Here is an 18,347-nt window from a genome sequence, read left to right as displayed (position 1 = left end):
ATTATTTCCTGAGTGCATGGCAGCAAAAAACTTGTAGTGGATATAGACCAAGAGAATCCAGACTTCTAGAGTGAAGACCTGATTACAGGAGGCTTTTGGAGTTGTCAGGTGGGAATTAATCTTTTTTATATAGAAAAGTTCTGGATAATTTTGATCAGAGGGGAGAATGTGGTAGATCATTTGCAGAAATGGCAACAATTCTTCTCCTTTTGTATTCATATACCACTGTTCTTCCCATCGAGATGTGAAGTCCATTTCCCTTCCTCTTATGTTTGAACTGGTCTTGTGACTTGCTTATCAATGGGTCACTTCTGAACCAGGCCTCATGAGGACCTATGTATTTCCACTCAATCTCTTGACTCCCTGCCCTCTCATGAGAACAAGTCCAAGTTAACCTGCTGGGTGATGAGAAACAGCAAGGAGCAGGGTGAGTCCAGGTAGTCCAGCCAAGATCCCAGACACATAAGAGAGCTCAGCCAAAAAAGCAAAGCTGGCTCTCCAAATGACCCACAGCTGATCTCAAATGCTTGAGTGGACTCCACTGAGAGTAGCTGGACCAGGCCTGGGTTTGCCAGAACATCACAACTGATCTGTGGATGTGTGAGGTAATGAATGATTGTTGATTAAACCATTAAATTTTGGGAGGCTTTTCCATGCAGTAAAAACCAACTGATACAATGCTAAATGCTGTGGAACAGAAAGACAAATAGAAACATGTTCCAGATGGTATCACTGGTCAGCAGAACCAATGCCAACACATACCTTCTTTGGATATTTTATTATATGAGACAAATCAACCCCTATGTATTTCATCCACTCTAAGTAGGCTTTTGTGTTCCTTGCAGCTGAGTTAATTTCAAATGGATTCATCAGCTCTTTTGTCCTGAGTGCACTTCTCTTTTTACCTGCCTTGAGCAAATTCGTCTAGATTTATCTGATGCTTTTCTTAATTCATAGAACAAAATAAGTTCTCAGAAAGTAGTTATTAAGTGAATTGATGAGTGAATGATTTGGCCACCTAATGATGATGATCTTGGAATCTTTGTCTTCATCAAGCAGTATTTCTGGGCTCCAGGTCAATATTTCTAACGGTCTTAAGAGTCATTAAACCTTAAAAAAAAAAGCTTCTCTCAACCAGAACGTCTTATTCAATTACTAGTTTTCTGTCTTTTTAAAAAGAGGATTGAGATGGATTAGGATATTTATACTGCAGTTTCAGCCTTTTTGTTTTCTTAAAGAAAACTGCAAACAAATCTGTCATTGCTATGAACACTAGCGCATGTGAGGGCATAAAGTATTTGAGTAGAACTCTACATTTTGCTCTATCAGAGTTACTAGTTTCACTTCTTTAAATTCATAAGCTTTCTGGACCTAATCTATCAAATAGGAGTATTATATATTAATACACTGGGACTGCAGGGGATATCTCTAGACTTCTGAGTGCATGAGAAATTAGAGTCATGTAAATGCATTATCTCATTGTTAATGTATCTTTATTTTTTGTAAATTTTTTTGGCTGCCCTGTGTCTTTGTTGTGGCATATGGGCTTCTCTGGTTGTAGAGCTCAGGCTCCAGAGTGCGTGGGCTCAGTAGTTGGAGTGAGCAGGCTTACTTGCTCCTGGGCATGAGGGATCTTAGTTTCTGACCAGGGATCAAGCATGCATCCACTCCATTGAAAAGTGGATTCTTAACCACTGGACTACCAGGGAAGTCCCTCATTGTTACTTTCTGTTTTCTGTGTTCTCACACGTACTGCCATATACTGGGGTGGGAGAATGTTTTATTATACTAAAGACTTGCAAATTCGATCAAAAAACAATGAAAACAATGTGATAACCAAGTATAACTTTATTGTATCCTAGGAAGTTTTTGAACTGAGAAAGGAGGTGGGAGACAGAGAAATGAACTTAAACTTGGGCAAGTAATTTAAACTTATTCCATCTCAACTTTCTTAGCTGTATATTTGAGGTGATAATAATCTATTCCCTTCACAGGGACATTCTGAGAACAAAATGGACAGGGGAGAGCTTTGGGAATTGTAAACGACTATGAAGTAGGAGGACTTCCTCAGTGGCTCAGCAATAAAGAATCCGCTTGCAATGCAGGATCCGCAGGAGATGCGGGTTTGATCCCTAGGTGGGAAGATCCCTTGGAGGAGGGTGTGGCAATCCATTCCAGTATTCTTGCCTGGAGAATCCCCCTGGACAGAGGAGCCTGGGGCGGGGGGCGGGGGGGGGGGGGGGGGCGGTACAGTCCATAGGATCACAAAGAGTCGGACACAACTAAAGCGATTTAGCATGAACGCGTGAAGTAGAAATTGTTTGTGTATCACACCCCACAAGATATATGCATACTACTATATGCCTTCTTATGGCTCCTAAAAGTCTATTTTGAAGAAATGCCAACAATTTATGAAAAAAAAAAAGACAACGTCTGTTCCTAGAAATCTTATTTTCCTGTAAATATTGAATATATGATATTTGAAAGACATTAATATTGTGGTCATTGTTATCCTTATTACTATCAATTTTTTTTGTCTGTGTGTGTCCTTTTTGTCACTTTATCTTTCCTTCAAAGAATATGTTTGTAGGACTTTAAATTGCATTTGAATGCTGCCATTTCTTTTTTTGTTATATTTGCATAATATTTTATTATCAGCAAAAGATTTTCATTTATATTCTGTTATTTGAAAGTCAAACCAAAAATGAGTCTTTCGAAGGTATGGCCCTAATAATTAATTTTTGATCACCAGATAATCAGAAAGTTATACACATTTGAAACCTTTCTTCCTGGACACCCAGAAAAACTGCTTTAACCTCAGTGTCTATGAAGCCCTTCATTTCCTCTAATATTTTCTTTTTAAGTCTTTCTTAAATTATGTGTTTATTTATTTTAACTACACTGGATTTTCCATGTTTTCTGTAGTTTCAGCGAGCAGGCCCTACTCTTTAACTGTGATGCAAGTGTTTCTCATTGCAGTGACCTCTCCTGCCACGGAGCAGGGGCAGAATGCTGCCATTTCTAATTAAATCAAGTTGCTGAATGATCCTGATAGATTTCAAGGGTCATCCTGGGCCCTCAAATGGTCCAAACACCTTGCGAAATGGCACGTGCCTGATCTGGGGTGATGGGAAAGCCACCGGATTTGCAGTAAGAACTGAATTTAACCATACTTCTGTCACTCAGAGAGGAGATCTTGGTTCTCAGACTGGATGGAGACTTTTATTAATGTGAATGGGGAAAACAGAAGTTTTAGGAAGAGAAATGTGAGTTCAATTAAATGGGAGTGGCAATTACTTGGATCAAGGAATCAAAGCGGAGACAAATATTGGGGTAGTAAGATAACTGAAGCAAAAACACATCTTCAAGGTCTAGTTGAGATGGAGCAACAAAGAAGAGGTGATATTTGCCTGCTGAGGAAGATGAGTTGTAGGTGAGAGACCTTTTCCATCAGGGAGGAGAGATTTTTGTTTCTGTATCATGACTTTTGCTTCCTGGGATATGATTTCAACTTACAGTCACTTCATTTTCCACTGCAAAATGATCATCAGAAATGATCTTAGATGTATTAACATCCATGGGTGCCATATCAGATGCTGAACATTTGGAACACTGGAGGGCCTTGTTATGGAGACAGACGGGGTGGTGGTGGGGTGGTACAGTCTAGGGCATGATGACAATGGCTCTACTTTTAAGGTTAGAGAACAGACTCCATTTGCCTTCACAGAAGCCCAGTTTTGTACATTTCAGACTTAGGTAAGAAATATTCTCTCCAGCTAGCACAAGGAAATTTATAGCTCACAATAACTTACACTTGTAAGTACTTGAAGAAAAATGCCCCTTTGTTCTTACTGCTGAAGAAATGGTAGCTAGGTGTTTCCCCCTTCTTTATTTTGTGATCTGAGCATGATTTCTTTGCTGAGGGAAGTCTTTTATTCATTCATTCACTTACTCATTCAAATACTTCTCGAGTAGGTATTTTGTGTCAGGGTTCTACCTGTGACAAAAAAGACAAAATATCTCTGCCCTTGTGGAACTTATAATGTAATTTGGAGAAAGTAATCATGCAAACAAAGCTGCTGCTGCTAAGTCACTTCAGTCGTGTCCGACTCTATGCGACCCCATGGACGGCAGCCCACCAGGCTCTGCCGTCCCTGGAATTCTCCAGGCAAGAACACTGGAGTGGGTTGCCATTTCCTTCTCCAAACAAAGCATAAGGTCATTTAAGGTAATAGGGTGAATACGACAGTGGGAGGGGAAATTTTTAAAGCATCAGGGAATTTCTCTCTGAGAAGGGACACATGGACTGACTTCTGAGTGACGGATGCATAGACATTCCAGAAAAGTGGATGAACGTTATCTCAAATCATTAGAACTTTAATTTTTTTTGGTACATCTACAACATATCTGGACTTCTTTGGTTGCTCAGCAGTAAAGAATCTGCCTGCAATGCAGGAGATGTGGGTTTCATCCCTGGGTTGGGAAGATCCCTTGGAGGAGGGCATGGCAACCCACTCCAGTATTTTTGCCTGGAGAATCTCCATAGACAAAGTAGCCTGGCGGGCTACAGTCTATAGGGTCACAAAGTGTTGGCTTTAACTGAGTGACTTAGTACACACGCATACAACATATCTAGAAGTGGGCAGCTGAGGACCAATGTATTAGTTCAATGACCATCTCAAGAAGAGAAGCTCTTATCATTCTGATCATCCATTTTTAATATGTTGCATTTTCTCCTCATGATTCCAAAATGACTGCTGTACTCCTAGGTATCACATGTGTGTTCAAGTCAGAAAGAAAAGGAAATGGGAGTGTTTATCAGGGCTGGCTATATAATTAGTAGGAATGGTAAAAAATGGAATTGTGGGGTCCTTCTTCATAAAGTAGGGAAAAATTGACCTTTAAAAGGACTGACACAGGACTTCCCTGGTGGCACAATTGGTAAGAGTCTGCCTGCCAATGCAGAGGACATGGGTTCAATCCCTGGTCTGGGAGGATTCCACATGCCTCAGAGTGACTGAGCCTGAGCACCTAGGATCTGTTATCTGCAACATCAGAAGCTGCTGCAATAAGAAGCCTGCGTACCACCATGAAGAATAGGCCTCACTCACCACAACTAGAGAAAGCCTGAGCAAAAGTAATGGAGATCCAGTGCAACCAAAAATAAATAAATTATTTGTTAAAAAATAATTAAGTTAGAGAAAGTAGAATATCCAAATTAGAAGAACTTAAAAAGAGGACTAACACAAAATAAAGCTTTTCATTTAAAAATATTTTAGTATTTAAAAGATAAGTGATATCTGAGTGACAACATGAATTTACCAATTACAAAGATAATTTGGTGCCATAGATTTATGCAAAACAATAAATACTACTGAGTAACATATCTTAAATCATCTTTTTATGGCTTGCTTTTCTGCAATTTCATTTATTAGGTCATCAAAATTTATACTCAAAGTAGGTTCATTTTCAATCAATGTAATTGAAAGCAACACCAGTCACTCTTGGCAAATGCAAGACTGCAAATCACTTTTGATAATATTTTAATCTTGAGAAGTATCTTTCTGCTGAGGCAACAATTGTCATGGGAGCTGCTAAGTGTATTTTATAGACTGTGGCAACATGAAAAAATTTTTCTGATAAATTATTTTGAAATAAAAATTTTAGTACATCCAAAGTTGATTCTCATGAAACAATTTTTCTAAAATAAGTTTTTCATAAGTCTGAATTTTAAGTGTAAATTTGTACCATGGCATTTTAATGTCTCTTCTGACATTTTCTGTAGTGTATGGAGGTAGAACAAGATATGGGAAGTGGCTTCATGATTTGCCTATAATTCAAAATGCCTGTTTATGCAGTCTGTCCTTGTATTTTCAATTAAAAATAAAACATTAATTTTAAAATTGTCTTCCTCATTAATAATTGGTTGACCTGCAGCTTCATTTGAAAAGTGTTCTGTTCTGCTGAATGCCACATCTTTTAATTTCATTTCTATGTGCTTTGCAATGTTTCTGTAGGTTTCCAAACTGGAGATTCTAAATTCTTTGTAGAATCCAAAGAAGCATATCCAACTCTGATATGCTTTATTGCCATGTCCATGCATACTCTATTTTTCTGTAAAAATTTCCTGACATTTCTGCTCTGGTACTGAGGGCAGAGTTAATACTTATGCGGAGGCTGCAGTAAAGGGCTCCAGGGAGGATGGCAAACTGTCCTCCTACTGCATCACAGTGCTCAGCCCCTAAGCCCGCTGTTATTCTGGGCCCAGGTCCCTGCCCACCACTTTGGGGCCCCATGGTATTCCAGTTGCCCAAGGCAAGTGTACTCAGCATCCAGGTCAATTGATCAAGTGCCTGCACTGTATGCTTTGCCGAGTTCATCACTGGAGAATCTCTGCTGCTTGTGATCATACTCTACTGTCTCCTAGGACTTCACTTTGAACATAAATTCAAAGACAAATTTATTAAGAATTTAAAAAGGGCAATAGCAGAATATTACACTGAGTGGGAAGGCATGGGCGGGCCCTTCTGAGAGCAGAACCCTCTGTGATTCTGCCTTGCAGCTAGTCCTAGTGCCTGTAATTTATATCTTTTTTAATAATCACGAAGGCAAACATGGTCCCAGAAGTCTCTGCTTATGACTTATTGCCTCTCACTCTGTCATGGCCAATACTTCTTGCTCTAAGGTACTCTGGGGCGGGGCAGTGGGGGGTGCGGTGATAGTTTTCCAGTTTCTGTAGTGGAGGCAGGCAAGGGAGAAAGGACTTGGGAATGAGTGATGGTTTAGCCAACTAAGAGTCTGCTGTATGCAACCCCAAGACTATTTGTGGTGAAATGAATGAACAGGGAGTGTGACATGCTGAGATAGATACAAACTTGTGGGGATGGGGGTGCTTGAAGGACAGCAAAAAGCCCAATGTGGTTGGATCAGAGTAAAGGAAGAAATATAGATAGGGCCTTGAGCCCTTGAATGGAGCACCAATGCTATAAACTTCAGTTTTGGCTGGTGCCAACATGCTGTGTACCCACTCCAGTACTCTTGCCTGGAAGATCCCATGGATGGAGGAGCCTGGTAGGCTGCAGTCCATGGGGTCTCAAAGAGTCAGACATGACTGAACGACTTCACTTTCACTTTTCACTTTCATGCATTGGAGAAGGAAATAGCAACCCACTCCAGTGTTCTTGCCTGGAGAATCCCAGGGACAGGGGAGCCTGGTGGGCTGCTGTCTATGGGGTCGCACAGAGTCGGACACGACTGAAGCGACTTAGCAGCAGCAGCAGCAGCAACATGCTGTGTAGAGACACTTGATAGCCTATTTCTCATTTCCCACTTCCCAGGGAACTAGGATCAGAGTATTCATGAGGCCGTGAGTGTGTATTGTCAAGGGCGGAGTAACAGAACAGAAGGGGAAGGCAATCTAGCAGTGTGGGAGACTTGCTCCTAGAACCTGTTTGTGATGTGTTTGGGTTTAGTGCTATTCATTCTGATTTTACTTGATGGTGGTGTGCTGCTGGGGATGCCTGATTTTATACCTAGGTGGATCAGATAGTTCTCAGTTCATGATGGGAAGCCCTGACTTCATCATCATCTGGTACTTTATGACTGGGTGGTGGTGGTGTTGTACAGTAGCTCAGTCATGTCTGACTCTTTGCCACCCCATGGACTGCAGCATGCCAGGCTTCCCTGTCCTTCACCATCTCCCGGAGCTTGCTCGAACTCATGTGCATTGAGTCAGTGATGCCATCCAAGCATCTTGTCCTCTGTCATCCCCTTCTCCTCCTGCCTTCAATCTTTCCCAGCATCATGGTCTTTTCTAATGAGTCGGCTCTTCAAATCAGGTGGCCAAAGTATTGGAGCTTCAGCTTTAGCGTTGGTCCTTCCAATGACTCTTCAGGACTGATTTCCTTTAGGGTTGACTGGTTTGACCTCCTTGAAATCCAAGGGACTCTCAAGAGTCTTCTCCAACACCACAGTTCAAAAGCATCAGTTCTTTGGCACTCAGTTTTCTTTATGGTCCAACTCTCACATCCATACATGACTACTGGAAAAACCATAGCTTTGACTAGATGGACCTTTGTTGGCAAAGTAATGTCTCTGCTTTTTAATATACTGTCTAGGTTTGACTGGGTGTTGAGTTTCTACCAAAACCCAGTAACAGGTCAAAAAGTAATATTCAGAAATAGAACAGGCATAGATTTGCTCCAGACTCTGACATTTCTAATGTTCTTCTCTGAATGTGGATTGACCTGGGTTCTGTGAAACATTCTGACCTTCCACAAACTGAGGTCAGCTTGAGTGATAGCCTGGACCATCTGGACACCTTCCTTGCTCTAGGTCCTTCTTTAAGTTCACAATTTCTATTCTCTAGGTAAATTCATTGAAACAGCACCCCTAAATATTTATATATTACCTCAAAAATTAAAAGGACCTCACTGAGCATTGTTTCACTTCCTTTGTGATACCAGCTGCAGTGTATATGTAGCAACATGTCCTTTACTTTCCAAAGTGTACTCTGATACGTCCCAGATAACTAGATCCTACACCTCTGGCTGAGGTGGCTGCTTTGTGCTGTTGTAGATTGTGGATTGATTCACACTCTCTGGGTGTGTGTGAATCTAACCATGTGATCTAGGATCTGGGATCTCTACAACTTCCTACTCTCCCAGCTCGTTTGCAAGATGTCATTCCTAAAGAATTTTTTCCTATTGCTCTTTTAAAATGCAATTCTATGCTCCTCCCTCTCTGAGGCTGAACACTAAGTTTCCATTGCTGTTTGGATACCAGCAGGATTTATCTCCTAAAATTACTGGCAGGATATTGAAGGTTAGGAGGAGAGATGTTGTAGTGTGATTTTCCCCTCGCTTTCTCTCGCCAGCTCTTCAAATGGCCATGGCTGCATCATACTACTGAGACCACAACTTCATTGAACTCCCTCATCATGCAATTACAGGTCCTATTCATCCCTTCCTGCATTTGCCCCCTCAGGCCTGGGGATGATGATGACTTCCTGCTGTTGTTAACCCCAGGCTACTTCAATATCCCTCCTTTGTGTCCTTTAACCCTGTTTAGACCTTTAGAAATAATCTAATAGATAAACCATCTTAACTACCCATTTTGAGCATGTCATCAGTTTCTTGCCAGTTGTTGCCTTATAGAGAAAATCAAGATCACTTATTACATGGTGTTCCCTTGCAATTGTGATAGTGAAAAATATTAGTGTCTGAATATCAGGATCCAGGAATTATAGTGGTAAGTTCTGGAAAATAGTCCACATCTAAAACAAGTAGCTATAATTATGGTCACTATCTGATAATGGTTTGTATTGTTACTCTTTATGATCCATTTCTTTAGTGGAACAACCTGTATCATTCCCTCCTGCATGTCTCAAGTTTTCAGTGATGGAACCCATTTCTGCAGCTTCCCCTGGTATATGGCTTTGGTCAGTTGCTTCCCCTTGGCCCTTACTTTACATTAGAAACCAATGTGTGGGTATTACTAGATGTTGAAAACAGCCATTTCCAGTAAGTACTACTTTGTACCTGGCATATGTATAGGATCTTACTGGTTCTATAAAATAGATAATTTTTTTAATTTTTTTTTTAAATAGATAATTTAAAAATGGTATAATAGAGAATGATAGATCCAGGGCCATATTCTGAATGGTGGAAAGTAGTATAATAAATGGGCCAAAGAATGAGTGTTGCCCCAGGTGTGTGTGTGCGTGTGTGCGTGTGTGTGTGTGTGTGTGTGTGTATGCACGCATGCTCATTCATGTCTGATTCTTTGGGACTTCATGGACTGTAGCCTGCCAGGCTCCTCTGTCCATGAAATTTTCCAAAGAATATACCAGAGTGGGTTGCCATTTCCTACTCTAGGGGATCTTCCCGACCCATGGATGGGAACAGTGTCTCTTGAGTCTCCTGCATTGGCAGGTGGATTCTTTACCATTTGTGCCATCTGGGAAGCCCCACCCCAGGTCCTGGTGTTGTTTAGCTGCTCAGTCATGTCTGACTCTTTGTGACCCCATAGACTATAGCACACCAGGCTTCACTGTCCTTCACCAACTCCCGGAGCTTGCTTGAGCTCATGTGCATTGAGTCGGTAATACCATCCAACCATCTCGTCCCGTCGTCCCCCTTTCCTCCTGCCTTCAATCTTTCCCAGCATCAATGAGTCGGCTCTTCGCATCTGGTGGCCAAAGTATTGGAGCTTCAGCATTGAATGAATGCTGAATGAATACTCAACACTCATTGAGTATTCAGGGTTGATTTCCTTTAGAATTGACTGGTTTGATCTTACTGTCCAGGGGACTCTTAACAGTCTTCTCCAACACCACAGTTCAAAAGCATCAATTCTTCATACCACAGGTACTACTGTTTAATAAATTCTAAAGAGTGTGAATATTTCCTTTTCCTCATTGCACAGTTATCCTGGAAAATGGCCACGGTCCGCTCCCTTTTGAGAGTTAGAGTAAGATTCAGAGTTCTTGCTGCTGATGTTGTTGGAGACCATTTTTTCAAGATTACCCAACCTCTCCTGTATTTAATAAACCCTGTTTTTTTTTTTTTTTTTTTTTAAACTGGCTCAGATTAGGGTATCAGATGAAGGGTTATGACTCTCTCTTGGTTACCCTATGTTACTAAGACTTTTAATGTGTTTGTTTTGTTTGTGCCCTAGTTATATGAGGAAATTTGTAGGATAAGTCACTCTCCACAAATGTCATTTCACAGATCATTCTGATCCCTAATGATGCATTTTTGACCTCTGTACTCCTTTCACCCTGGTAACACTGCCTGGCCTCAGCCATTCATGATTGTGTTATTCCCACTGAAATGAAAGAAACTATTTCAGACATAGTAGTTCCACCAACATCCCTGACCTTGAGGGAAGAGCTTAGTTTGAACAGGGGATTTGCACATGTTAAATCCACTCCAATATTTATATCTCCCCAAGTCCCTGTAGTCCTCCTTTAATAGCACATTAAGAAATTGCTGGCATCTTAACTTCATTTAGTGCAGGCCTTTGTTGAACCCATATTTCAGTTAATCAGCCAAGCAACCAATTAGAACTACTCCCTGCTGCTTGTGTTAACACACTGAGTTCAGAAATGCTTCAAAGTGCATAGCAGATCTATTAAGGAGAATTTAAAGTTGTGCCATTTTTCCTTGACCTGCCATTTTCAGAATCCATTCTTACACATATTTCAAGAATATTGCAGGTAAAGATAAACAAAGCCATTCAGTTTTTTTTGGAGGACAAGTTTTCTCTCTTAGGTCGGACATGGCTATTGGCCCTTGGGGAATGCCAATATCTCACTCTATGCCTAGGTTTGCAGGCACTGAAGAATATTAGATAGGATGGAATGAGAAGATGCAGGACATGCAAAAGAAGCCATGAGAACAGCTCCATGAAAGAACATGTTTACAGATCCTCTAGGAATGTCATGGATAACTCATCAGAAGGGATGTCAGAAGAAGCTCAGTCAATGTTAGGACTTTGATTCTGGGTTGATTGATACTATACCACCTCCTCATTCTGATTTTAGGATTCCATGCTTTCCCAACTGAAATGCTTATGTCTAAGCAAAAGGCTTGACAGAGTTATAGATTTAATTGATACTGTAATTGTCAAGTCCCTTTTTGAAAGTCTTAGTTGAATTTCAGCTATTTCCATCCTGTTAATATTACCTTCAGAGTATACTCACAAGATCCAAATTTTCAGTGTGTTCCTTGAGTTGAGAATTATTTTCAGCCTTTTCTCCTTTATAAACATATCTAATGAGTCTAATAATAACCATACCATCCCAAACTATTTGATTTTTTAATCTCTCATACTGGTCTATGACTATGGCTATTCAGGTTCCCCCAGTTTTGCCTTCACGAGGCACTTTAATTCAGATGATCACAGATATCTGTTTCAATTAGCTGTTTCACCAGTGTCTGCTGTCTGATGACAGAGCCTGATCCCTCATCCCCTTTAGGATTTTCATAGTGTTAATTAAAAAATGTTCAGATAATCTACTCAGAATTTGGATTTGGAATTTCAGGCTCACAGAGAATGCTGGCAATTAAGGAAGAAGTGCTAGCTTGGCTTCATGGGGATAGGACTATTTTTTCTAATACTTAGGAGATGACGGATCCATGTAATGTCTAGGTTTGAGACCCCTTTCCCATTCACATGCCACACTGGAGAGTATCAGCCTCTTGGATTGGCAGAATGCGGCTCCCAGGTAGGATACTGAGAGCCAGTGGCTTTCAGGCCTCAATAAATGGCTCTTGTTTGGAATTGGCAGGAAGGGAGGCTGAGGGGGAGTTGGGTAGGGGGACACCTGGCTCTGAATGAACCAGGAAAGCTTGGATAATGAGATTCGCAGAGGTAACCAGCATGGGCGTATAAGACTAGAGACCCTGATCCTATTGTTATGGGATGAAATAGTTGTTATTGTTGTTCAGTCACTTAGTCATGTCTGAGTCTTTGCAACCCCGTGAACTGCAGCATGCCAGGATTCCCTGTCCTTCACTATCTCCTGAAATTTGCTCAGGTTCATGTCCCTTGAGTTGATGATGCCGTCCAACCATCTCATCCTCTGTTGCCTCCTTCTCCTTCTACACTCAATCTTTCCCAGCATTGGGGTCTTTTCCAATGACTCTGCCCTTCGCATCATGTGGCTAAAGTATTAGAGCTTCCTCTTCAGCAACAGTCCTTCCAATGAGTATTCAGGGTTGATTTTCTTTAGGATTGAAGGTTCGATTTTCATGCTTTCCATGGGACTCTCAAGAGTCTTCTCCAGCACCACAATTGGAAAGCATCAATTCTTTGGTGCTCAGCCTTCTTTATGGTCCAACTCTTAAATCCATACATGATTACAGGAAAAACCATAGCTTGAATTTAAGAATGAATAAAATCCTATAAATTTGCTTAATAGTTATTTCCTGATTGATTAATTTTGTTACCCACAGAAAGTAAGAAGCAGCAGAGTTTAGGAAAAATATTTTGCTTGGGTTAATGTTGAAATGATTCCTTGATTTTAATTTGTGACTAGCTATAAGAATATTTATCTCAGATGACCATTATATCTACTACTGTGGGTAAGGATCCCTTAGAAGAAATAGAGTAGCCATCAGTCAACAAAAGAGTCCGAAATGCAGTACTTGGATGCAGTCTCAAAAATGACAGAATGATCTCTGTTCGTTTCCAAGGCAAACCATTCAATATCACGGTAATCCAAGTCTATGCCCCAACCAGTAACGCTGAAAAAGCTGAAGTTGAACGGTTCTATGAAGACCTACAAGACCTTTTAGAACTAACACCCAAAAAAGATGTCCTTTTCATTATAGGGGACTGGAATGCAAAAGTAGGAAGTCAAGAAACACCTGGAGTAACAGGCAAATTTGGCCTTGGGGTACGCAATGAAGCAGGGCAAAGGCTAATGGAGTTTTGCCAAGAGAATGCACTCATAGCAAAAACCCTCTTCCAACAACACAAGAGAAGACTCTACACATGGACATCACCAGATGGTCAACCCCAAAATCAGATTGATTATATTCTTTGTAGCCAAAGATGGAGAAGCTTTATACAGTCAGCAAAAACGAGACCAGGAGCTGACTGTGGCTCAGATCATGTACTCCTTATTGCCAAATTCAGACTTAAACTGAAGAAAGTAGGGAAAATCAGTAGACCATTCAGATATGACCTAAATCAAATCCCTTATGACTATACAGTGGAAGTGAGAAATAGATTTAAGGGACTAGATCTGATAGACAGAGAACCTGATGAACTATGGATGGACATCGTGACATTGTACAGGAGACAGGGATCAAGACCATCCGCATGGAAAAGAAATGCAAAAAGGCAAAATGGTTGTCTGAGGAGGCCTTACAAATAGCTGTGAAAAGAAGAGAAGTGAAAAGCAAAGGAGAAAAGGAAAGATATTCCCATTTGAATGCAGAGTTCCAAAGAATAGCCAGGAGAGATAAGAAAGCCTTCCTCAGTGATCAGTGCAAAGAAATAGAGGAAAATATTAGAATGGGAAAGACTAGAGATCTCTTCAAGAAAATTAGAGAAGGGAACATTTCATGCAAAGATGAGTTCGATAAAGGACAGAAATGGTATGGACCTAACAGAAGCAGAAGATAATAAGAGGTGGCAAGAATACACAGAAGAACTGTACAAAAAAGATCTTCACGACCCAGATAATCACAGTGGTTTGATCACTCACCTAGAGCCAGACATCCTGGACTGTGAAGTCAAGTGGGCCTTAGAAAGCATCACTACAAACAAAGCTAGTGGAGGTGATGGAATTCCAGTTGAGCTATTTCAAATCCTGAAAGAAGATGCTGTGAAAGTGCTGCACTCAAGATGCCAGCAAATTTGGAAAACTCAGCAGTGGCCACAGGACTGGGAAAGGTCAGTTTTCATTCCGATCCCTAAGAAAGGCAATCCGAAAGAATGCTCAAACTACCGCACAATTGCATTCATCTCACACGCTAGTAAAGTAATGCTCAAAATTCTCCAAGCCAGGCTTCAGCAATACGTGAACCGTGAACTTCCAGATGTTCAAACTGGTTTTAGAAAAGCCAGAGGAACCAGAGATCAAATTGCCTATATCTGCTGGATCATCGAAAAAGCAAGAGAGTCCCAGAAAAACATCTATTTCTGCTTTATTGACTATGCCAAAGCCTTCGACTATGTGGATCACAATAAACTGTGGAAAATTCTTCAAGAAATGGGAATACCAGACCACCTGACCTGCCTCTTGAGAAACCTGTATGCAGGTCAGGAAGCAACAGTTAGAACTGGACATGGAACAACAGACTGGTTCCAAATAGGAAAAGGAGTACGTCAAGGCTGTATATTGTCACCCTGCTTATTTAACTTATATACAGAGTACATCATGAGTAACGCAGGGTGGAAGAAGCACAAACTGGAATCAAGATTGCCGGGAGCAATATCAATAACCTCAGATATGCAGATGACACCACACTTCTGGCAGAAAGTGAAGAGGAACTAAAAAGCCTCTTGATGAAAGTGAAAGAGGAGACTGAAAAAGTTGGCTTAAAGCTTAACTTTCAGAAAACTAAGATCATGGCATCTGGTCCCATCACCTCATGGGAAATAGATGGGGAGACAGTGGAAACAGTGTCAGACTTTATTTTGGGGGGCTCCAAAATCAGTGCATATGGTGACTGTAGCCATGAAATTAAAAGATGCTTACTCCTTGGAAGGAAAGTGATGACCAACCTAGATAGCATATGAAAAAGCAGAGACATTACTTTGCCAACAAATGTCCATCTAGTCAAGGCTATGGTTTTTCCAGTGGTCATATATGGATGTGAGAGTGGGATTATTAAGAAGGCTGAGTGCCGAAGAATTGATGCTTTTGAACTGTGGTGTTGGAGAAGACTCTTGAGAGTCCCTTGGACTACAAGGAGATCCAACAAGTCCATCCTAAGGGAGATCAGTCCTGGGTGTTCACTGGAAGGACTGATGCTGAAGCTGAAACTCCAGTACTTTGGCCACCTCATGCAAAGAGTTGACTCATTGGAAAAGACCCTGATGCTGGGAGGGATTGGGGGCAGGAGGAGAAGGGGACGACAGAGGATGAGATGGCTGGATGGCATCACCGACTCGATGGGCATGAGTTTGAGTAAACTCCATGAGTTGGTGATGGACACGGAAGCCTGGCGTGCTGCGATTCATGGGGTCTCAAATAGTCGGACACGATTGAGCGACTGAACTGACTTATAAGAATATAATATTTCTTGGTGTCCAAAATCATAGGATTTACTTAAAAGGAGCTATTCTAAGATTCACTGGGTTTTTACTCTGTAGAAGGGACCATACTGTACATTTGATGTGCAACATCTTTAAAACAAAACAAAAAAGCCCCCACAGAGTCCAGGGTTTGAGTTTAAGTCTGTTACTGTACTTTTCAATTCTGTAATTTCTATTTGCTTTAATTTTTTTTTTTAGTTCTTTGTTGAGATGTTTTCCATTTGTTCCAAGAGAATTTATAATTGATGATCAAAGCATTGTTGTGATGGCTGGTTTAAAATTCTTGTCCAGTAATTCATCCACAGATTCATACTGGTATTGGCAACAGTTTATTGATTTCTCATTCAAGTTGTGATTTTCCTGATTCTTTATAGGAAGAGTGAAATTTTGATTGTGCCTTGAATACTTTGTCTACTATTTTAGGAGACTCTTGGTCTTATTTAAATCTTTTACTTTTTCATGCAGTTGTCCTGTTTAGCTTTAACCTGCAGGTCCTGGCATGTGTACTTTTGCAGGAAGGGGGACCACTTCCAGGCCCCAAAAGTGGGCTCTTGTCTAACACTCGGAAATGAATTGTCTGAGGAGATACATGTGCTGACAAAGCAAGAGGTTTTATTGGGAAGGGTGCCCGGGGGGAGAGCAATAGGGTAAGGAAACCCAGGAGAACTACTCTGCCACATGGCTCGCAGTCTTGGGTTTTATGGTGATGGGATTTATTTCTGGGTTGTCTTTGCTCAATCATTCTGACTCAGAGTCCTTCCTGGTGGCGCACGCATTGCTCATCCAAGATGGATGTCATTGAGAAGGATTCTGGGAGGTGGTTAGACAAATGGTGTCACCGTTTGACCTTTCCTGAACTCTTCCATTTGGTGGTGCTTTATTAATTCCGTGTCCCGTACCAGGACCTCCTGTCATAAAACAACTCATGCAAATGTTGACTATGGTGCCTGGTCAGGGTGGGTGGTTTCAGTCACTGTGCTTCCCCTCGCAGTACCGATGACAGTTTAATTTTCACAATCTTTTGAGTCCTATTTTGGTTTTCTTGGTTTATCTACTGCCCATGGGTCTCCCTCCTACTGGTCCTGCTTGTACTGTCTGAGGGGTGAAAAGAGTTTTTCCAGGTCTGGCTGCTGGTTGTCTTTTGTTGGTGAATGGGTTTAGAGTGAAACCTTCTACTTGTCCCCACTTAGGTCTTTTCACCACCCTACTCAGGTGTCTTTAGATAGGTGAGGAGCAACTTTAGAATGTGTGGGCCAAGAGGCTTCCCAGACCAAACCACTTGTTATAGTTGGGATTCTTTAGTCTGATTCTGCCTGCCCGCCGTGGTATCTCTTTGAAGAAAAGTGGAGTCCTCAGGCTTGATGACAAAACATGTCACCACAGTTGCTTATTTTTGGTTCTGGTCCAAGCTGATCCCTTTTGCTGATGGTGTTGGGTTCACCTGTTGTCTGACGGACTCAGTCTCGGGGAGGAAGGAGCCTGTCTGGACTGATTTCTCATGCTAGTTTGGAGGTCATGAAATACAGCACTTGGATTGCCTTCTTCTAATGTGTGTAGGTTGCAAGATGCCCCGCTGTTGTGCTGTTCTTTGAATCTTGGCTTCCCAAAGAGCTTGCTTTCCTCTAAACTATCTGTCACAGCTATCGTTGTTTGAGCTATTCTGAGGCTTATTGTTTTGCTTAGCAGGGAGGCACTGGAAGGAATGAGTCAATGTCACATTGTCTGGACTTGAATTCCTGCGGTTAAATTTATTATCACAATGAGAAAATCTATATAAATTCCCAAAGTTACTCAACTATATACTACAGTGTTGAAGGAGGAAACAGAACAGGCTGTATCTGGAAAGCAGGACTCCGTCTTGGGCCAGACTATGGACTTTGAGCTATATGCCCAGTATCTACGGAAATGTCATACCAACTGGAAAACCAGGCTCCCGGAAGGAACAGCCCCAGGGCTCGTACCTAGACTCTCCTTCACCTAAAAAAATACCCTAATTATCTGTGTATCTGAATAGAATTATACATTCTATTATGCTTATTGGGGGTATGACCACAGGCCTATTGATAATTGTCCACTGTGAACTACCTAGGCTTAAGGCATATGAATGACAGGTTAACTTTGATTGTATCCTTTTTTTTTTTTTTAACCTTTGTTCAGACTAGTTTCAGGGAATTTGGGGAGGTGGGTTTGGGCACATACACTTAGGGTATATAAGGTTTTCACAAAACCTGGTTGGGGTCCTTGGCTAAGAGGAGACTCTCCCTTGGGCCCGCCTGTGTAATAAACTGCACTCCACTATCTGCATTGTCCTTCTGAGTGAGTTTGTTTCCCGGAACGTGTGGCTACAACAGTGTCAGGATTCAAACCTATATCTGCCTAAATCCAAATTTTATGCTTTTTTTTTTTCTTTTCTTTTCTTCCCAAATGGAAATTTTCAGGGAATTATTAACAGGAAATATCCAGTAATTAATAGCAAAAATTGTCTTTCCACTCAGAACCCACACTTACCAATGGATTCACTTTAACCGGTGTTTGTGCCCCATCTCCCTACCCTGAGTAATGAACAGAGATTG

Source organism: Dama dama, chromosome 15 (assembly GCF_033118175.1).
Source record: "Dama dama isolate Ldn47 chromosome 15, ASM3311817v1, whole genome shotgun sequence".
Taxonomy (NCBI): domain Eukaryota; kingdom Metazoa; phylum Chordata; class Mammalia; order Artiodactyla; family Cervidae; genus Dama; species Dama dama.
Note: the sequence above shows the minus strand (reverse complement) of the source record.